The sequence below is a fragment of the Antrostomus carolinensis genome, unplaced genomic scaffold, assembly GCF_000700745.2.
Source record: "Antrostomus carolinensis isolate BGI_N321 unplaced genomic scaffold, ASM70074v2 scaffold11305, whole genome shotgun sequence".
NCBI lineage: Eukaryota > Metazoa > Chordata > Aves > Caprimulgiformes > Caprimulgidae > Antrostomus > Antrostomus carolinensis.
In genome coordinates this window covers 1-7,478 of record NW_010315791.1, presented here as the reverse complement: position 1 = coordinate 7,478, position 7,478 = coordinate 1, and positions in this window count along the sequence as shown.

Genomic DNA, 7,478 nt, shown 5'->3' with positions numbered 1-7,478 from the left:
TTACAGCAGAAGCTGGAGAAGCAGCTGGATATAGAAGGGAAAGAACTCATGGCTTTCTTTTTCTATACCTTTATTTGCTGCAGAAGACCCAGGGTTGATACCTGGGGCATGTTGCAACCCATTCCTTTCCCCCATACATTCAAGACTTGGCAGATGGTCATGCTAAGTGATAAGACCTTTATTAGCCAGTTTATTTTAAATTACTGAGCTTGAGATATGTTTCTGAACTCTGTTCAGGGAGCCTAGAACATATGTAAGTATTATTTTTTAGCAGCTTCAGTCTTCTTTATGCAGCACATGCCCCTAAACTGCTCAAAGAAGGAAAATTCGGCCATTTGCTGCTGCCTAGTCCAGCCCCTCTTGGAGAAGGAGAACCAGGAAGACTGGGAGAGTTTCTTTGTTTCCACCATCCCTCATCCAGTTCAACAGGAGAAGGAGATAGAGAGGCGAGGGGGAAAAAAAACAACCAAACAAACAAAAAAACCCACCAAGGCTCTAAAGAAATATATTTGAAAATCTACAGAGCTTTTTTGGGAACAGAGGTATCTTTTTACATATATTTTAAAAAAATTCTCCTGCAATACATTCAATATGATTATTTTAGGTTTTATAAACCTACAGGAAGTTCTTTGTTAGACATTTAATATTTTAGGTGTTTTTCTGTGGGGTGAAGGTACAGGTTTATGTGGTTATATTGGTCTGGGTATGGCTTCAAGCACTGCAATGCCTAATGCTGATTCTGACCGTGACTGTTAAGGTTATTGTGAGACGCTCAAGCATTTCCTGTAAGTGTTCATCCTATTTCAGCTGGTGTTAGTGGACATGTTACCATTGCCTAATTAGACTGACTAAGTCACAGAATGTAAGGACAGTGTGGTGAGCTAAGGTTAAGAAGTACCTGTACCCATCATGAATGGAAGTATTGCCCAAGGCAGAAGACCAGGACAATGTCTTTCTTCAAAGAGAGAGATAACCAAAATTTCACATTTTGAGGAAAAAAAAATAAAAAGGAGAGAGAGAGACAGAAAAGGAATAAAAGAGAGATCTTCCAGAGATCACAAAGCCATGCTCTTTACTGCAGCTCTCAAAAGTTTACAAGTGCAGACCATAACAATGAAATGCATGGCTTGGGGGGAAGAGCTAAATCAGGCTCCGAGCACAGACCAAAAGGTTGTTCTATATATATGTTTGTCACTGCAAGTAATAGCTGTGAAGCAAACAAAGGGGAATACAGCTGATGTTTAACAGCCACTGTACAACCACCAAGCCATTTCTGCCTCAGATCTGGAAGTTTGTATGGGGAACGTGATAGGTTTCTCTTCTCTATGCTGTCAGGTTATAAACTTGAGTTTCCCCTAAATATGCCCATTTTCCATGCTTGTTCTTTCTTACTGTGTGTAAGTAGGGAAGATGGGTTCAGGATGGAGCTTTAGATTTATAGTCATTGAATTCATGTTTTCAGTGAAAACACTAGTTTCAATGTACCAGAGCAGGAGCTTGCAAGAACACAACCACTCTGTGCATGTGTAAAAGTGCAGATATATGTATACAAACAGGTATACATGCCACAAATATAAACAAGCATATGTCTGCTGTACCTCTCTAGAACTTCTGCTCTGAAGAGAATATGAGTTTTCCTGTGTATTTCATAGAATCATAGAATGGTTTGGGTTGGAAGAGACCTTGAAGATCATCTAGTTCCAACCCCCCTGCCATCAGCAGGGACACCTTCCACTAGACCAGGTTGCTCAAAGCCTCATCCAGCCTGGCCTTAAACACTTCCAGGGAGAGGGCATCCACAGCTTCCTTGGGCAACCTTTGCCTTCTTTGCACTGATTTGATTTGCTTAGAGTAACAGAAAGACAAAAACAATGCATGGGGTATGGAGGAAAATAAGCAATTGTCTTTATATTTTGCCTATATATATACCATTAACTTCACACAAAACATGACTCACTAGCAGCAGGTGTCCTGCAGTTATGTTAGGCAGATTAGTAATGATAGGGAGGGGGCTGATCTCCCTATATGGCATCCCCGAGGGAAGCTAAAAATAGTTCAGAGACTTCCAGTAAAGTAAAAGTATTTGTGGGCTTTGAGCGAAGTCTGCTTCTGAAGGTAAGAATCAGAGCTGATCTATTTAATCTGCCATTCCTTCTTTTTTTTCTTTCTTTTTGTTGTGTGTGAAGTTTGCCTTGACAGTTGAGCTGCAAATGTTATCTGGCACAAAGCTGGGAGTTTAGAATTATAAACAGTTGCTTTCTGTGTTTGTGGAAACAGAGAGGAGATTGACCAGTTAAAGAAAATCAGTGTAACAGCATTCACAGCCGAGGCAGAGACAACAGAGGAATGTGTCTCAGTTAGAAATAGTTGCCTTTTTTTTTCTTTCTTTTTTTTTTTTCCTCTCTTTTTTTCTCTCTCTCAGTTGCTAGACGATCTGAACAGCATATGAGCAATCTCAGCATGTGACTCTGCTCTGCGTAGCATGCAAGCTATTGCTGGTAGTTACACCCACAGTGATACAAGTCCAGTAAGCAAAGTTGTCTGCAAAGTTATTGTAGCAGCAGAATGTGAAAAAGGAGGAACTTTTTGTATTTCTGAGATATATGAAAATCAAGGCTATATGTGTGCTCCATGGGAGCATGGCTGAGGAGACTTTTCAGCCTTGCTGGTGAATGGCTCTATGTAGTCAGACTATTGCCTAAAAGAAAAAATACTGCTTCAGAGGAAAACTGTGGAGAAGAATTACATATGTATGTGTGTGTGTGTGTGTATCCACGTGCACCCACACCTGCATGAATGCAGGGAGATAGTGAGTTGCTGGACTGCAGAAAAGCCCCACGAGCCTTGCATTGAACCACCACCTGCGTGGCTTTGTGCAGCACTGAAATGGAGATGTAAGAGCTGAGTCTCACTTCTGAAAAATGAGATACAAGGGCTGCTCGTTACACCAGAATAACCTCATGGGCTGTGATGGATTTCCTCTAATTTTTCAAGTGGCATCACTGATATTGATAAGCGACCAGCGTTGTGGAAATGGGATAAAAATTTGACAGCCCTGCATGGAGCAAATCTGAGGACAGTAGTGTGTGTCACACACCTGCATGAGTACCTGTGGACACCCTCACTGCAAAATGCCATCCCCTGACCCCAAGCTCCTGTGGATTAGGATTTTCTGTGCACGTCTCCTTCTCTGCCCACTCTTAGTGCTGGTTTTGGACAATGAGTTCCAGAGGGGCAAGCACACCGGAGGCTGGGCTGTGGTGCTGGGGAGGGTGCAGCTGTGATCACCGCAGGGCTCTTGCAGTAGGTGTTGAGAGCCCATCAGCAGTGTGCCTTGGAGACCTGGGCTCTTGCTGGAATTAGTACTGGTTCCCATCTGGGCCAGTAACTCCCTTCGTTGGGTGGTATTGAGGAAGAGGGGAGACCAGCAAATGTCAGAAACAATCTCTGATGTTGGGCCAACTTCTGCTAACATCAATGTCAATGGCAAAACCGACATTAATGTGAGTGGGAAAAGGACTGAACCCAAGTTAATATATGCTGGCCTGTGTAATTATCTTTATTGGCTGATAGGGAAGGAAGATCTTATTCACTCAATGCATTTCTTTGGTTGCCTGGCCATGCTCCAGTGATGCACCAGCCTGTGAGCAGACGGGTTGGGAGAGGGGGACGGGAGTGCTGGATCTGTTCAGGAGGGGCTGTAATTCACTGTCAGCCCCAAATGATGAAATCCTGCTTGTTTCAAACTGACAGGTAATGGAGTTAACACCCACAAATATGGTGGGTAGGATTTAGCTCCAGGTGCTTCTGGAAAAACTTTTCCTATCAAGTCCAAAGTTCAAAATCTGATCCCTGTGAAGAGCTGCAGAGGAAAGCATGTAGGTTTTAGTCAGTGTTAAACATTGCATTTCTAGACTGGCAAAAAAGAGAAAAAAATTTAAAAAATGGCTGTGTGCTTAGAAGCACAAGAAGACAGGGAAGATTTGCTAAGTGCTAAGGATGGACATAAACTAAAAATAAATCCTATTTGGCAGCAGAGAGAATCTGCTGGGGTTGGCAGTCTGAAATTGTTTTCTTCTCCAATAAACCAATATATTGATTAGGGTAAGCAGAAAGGATCAGTCCCAATGGAGCTCTGCAGAGCGTTTTACCACACTGCTTAGTTCAAATGGTCACAGTTGATATTCATGTGTTTTCCTCTGCTGAGCAAACTGGATATGACAGAAGACAATGTAATTTAAGGTTTTTTCCCTCTTTCTGAAAATGAATTGTTACATGTGATTTTTGTATGCTCACACTTACATATTTATGGGGAGTTCAAAAATCTAATTTCCATTGTGCTGGCTCTTGATTAGCACAGACTTAGTTTTGCAACTTTTAAATAAATTCTCTTGACAAAATAATATTATGGCATATTGAAACAAAGCAGCCATTTTAATATAGGCATGCTGAGTAATCAATTCTTCCTGAAAGCACACATCAGTGTTACCTTTGTGATAGCTAAATGACAAGTTAACATAAGCAATGGAGGCCTAAGATGGCATAGAAACATTGAGTTGTTCCTGACCCTTGCATGGGCTCTCCAGTGCTTTTGAATCTCCCTATTTGCTCTGAGAGGGTGCACAAATGATTTGTGATCAAGAGGACTCTCTAGTTTGTTTTCTTCTCTTAATAACAATTTATGACGGGGAAAAATCAAGAGGCAAACCATGCCAGGCAAGCTCACAGGAAGGAGGCCACCACGGTGGATGCTGTCAGTAATGTTCCTGCAAAGACTATAGCGATTCTTTGGGCTGGTCTTCCTTAGCTGGCCATCTGCTTTGCATTCCCTGGTGGTACTTCAGTTTGGATCTCCAGTTTGTTTGTCATTTCAGTCTCCCACTTTATTATTTCCAGAGCCAAGTGAACCACTGCCAATGCCAATGCAATGAGATTGCATTGTGAGCTTTGCGACATGGTGTACTTTTTTTCTTTTTTTTTTTTTTATCTTGAGGCCTCAGCTCCTGGAATTAGTTGATTATGTTAGAATCCCAGCATTCATTTAAAAGAAAAAAAAATAAAAAAAGAGTGGATCTCTGCTCCTCACAAACTGAGGAAAAAGCTTGACAAAGAAGGATCCCTGCAGACTTAGTAATCACAAGCCAAATAAAAAGAGGCTTTTTTTTTTTCCCCAACATCAGACTGTTTTACAGACAATCATCCTATTTCTGAGTCTCTCACTCACAGTTTTTGAGTGCTGGGTGCTGGCAAACCTGAGCAGCAGCTGTTCATTTCTAAAGGCAGGGAAAATAAGTAGAGTCATCTCTAACAGGAAAAGTTTCTTTATCTTTGCCTGCGCTGCCTTTCCCTCTGCTCCTGCAGCACACTCCTGTCTCTGGTCAGTATAGCACTGGGAAACCATTGCAGCAGCTGGAAGGACAGCTCATATCCCAGTAAGTCCCAGTGAGAAATGGGAGGACAGGAGTTTGCAAGTTTGCGTTAACCAGAACCATGATTCCCTCGAGGTCAGGAGCAGCAGCTGCTGCTGTCACTGACCCCATAACTTTAAATAATCTTAGCTATGGCCGGACAGCATTGGTGTGTTCACGGCACATCTGAAATGTGATTAGGGCTTGCCCAGCCCAGGGGTGGAGACTGTCAATCTTTCCCCAGCTTGGGGATATATTTGGGATGCAATTACTAGAGCTGGGAAGGCTCCATCATTTATATTTCAGTGTGCTTGGTAAGCTCTTTTCTTACTTTTATTTTTCTGTGGGAAAAGAGATGACACTTAAGGCTGGTTTTAACAAAATATGTTTGTTGGTCTGGGGTTTTCATCACTCTGGGCTGGGGCCTTAGGGAAACATATTTGCTTTTATTGCTTTTTCTGGTAACTAAATGGAATTAGCATTCCCTGCCATTGCTGGCCAACTGGATCCAGTGCACAGTGCAAAGCAGTGCAAACAAAGGACAACAACTCTCATGAATTTGCACAAGGGAAGAATTAAAAATTAAAAGAATAACAGAAAAGAAAATGAAGAGACATAAGTTAAATGACTTGATGAAATTTATGGTGCTTGATACTTCCCAATTTTGCTGATGTGCTTTTATTTTCTTTTGGTCTGTCAAATTTCTTCAGTAGTTGCACTTTTTTTTTTTTTTTTTTTAGCTGGAGATGAGGTCAACACAAAATTTTTCCATATAACCTACAACAAGTAGAAGGAGCACATGTATAGAGGTTTGTAGATAGTGCAGGACCTTTGTGCACTTTCCATGCACTGTTCATGGCTCATTGACATAGGCAAACTTTTTAGATGGGCAAGAAAAGAACTTCACTAGGCCTTCAAACCATGTGATATTGGGATGGAAAAAAGAGAATTTTTGTTAATTTTTGTTAGTTAGTAAGTTTTTTTATACTTCATTTAATTTTGCCTGGTGCTGTTTTAGTGATAGTGAGGTTCAGTGGCACAGTAGCAACTCAGTGAATCACAAGTAGAAGACCCCCAACCAACTCTTGATAAACTTCTGTAAGAATCAAATGTCTATTCTGCCAATGATTAACTTTATAGTCTAGTGGTAACAACTCAACTAAATTGACAGAAGCTATCCCTCTGATTTGTGTATCCAAACTTCTGTTTAAGTTGTATCATTCTCTTCCTCTGAAGAGAAAAAAAACCACCCAAGTCCTTAACCTGGAGAGAAGGAAGGAGATCTGGAAGAGGTTAGCATCTTCAGCTTAGGTTTTGTTTTTTAACTGTACTTGCTGCTCAATGTCATTTATTTGGGTAGTGATTTTACAGACCTTTGATGAACCAAAACCTGGCACTTTATTGGAATGTTAAGGGAAGTGAGTGACTTGGGCTCAAAGAGAGGTGGAAAGAGCAGCAAGTGGGCATGTGATGGACAAGTTCTCCATGAAGACAAGTATAACCTGTCTGGGCAAACAGCAGACCGTACCTACTGAGTTTATTGCAAACTCTTTCAATTTTCTACCTCAATCCTTAGCTCCAGAAGGAAGGAAAGCACTGCCATCTGGCAAAACCAAAGCATTTGCATCTAGTGGCAAAACAACCAACTTTTTAGGGTAGGAAAAAATCCATTTCCACTGATTGCATCTCCAACACATGAAACTCAAAGGGAAAAGAGCCAATGTTGCTGCTGGAGCCTTTGTACCACACGCTGGGCAGCTGAGAGCCGTGGTGATGCTGTGCAGGTTGGGCATTCTGGGACCAGCCAGACCTAAGGGCTGGGGTGTGGAGGGTATTTCAGTGCAGCCTGAAGCAGGATGGGCTGCTGGGGATTTAAATGAAAAATAAACCGTTTTTCGACCTGATTTTTTTTTTGCTGGCCACTTTGGAAAAACTGCACTGGCTTATCTCAAGCCTCCTAAAGGTGGCAGAGAAGGATGGCCCTGGAAGCGTCCTCCTGTGCCAGCCATGCCCGGGTCGGGGCCGGTCAGGCGCCGGGGTGGGCGTGTAGGGGGGAGGGTGAGTGTGAGT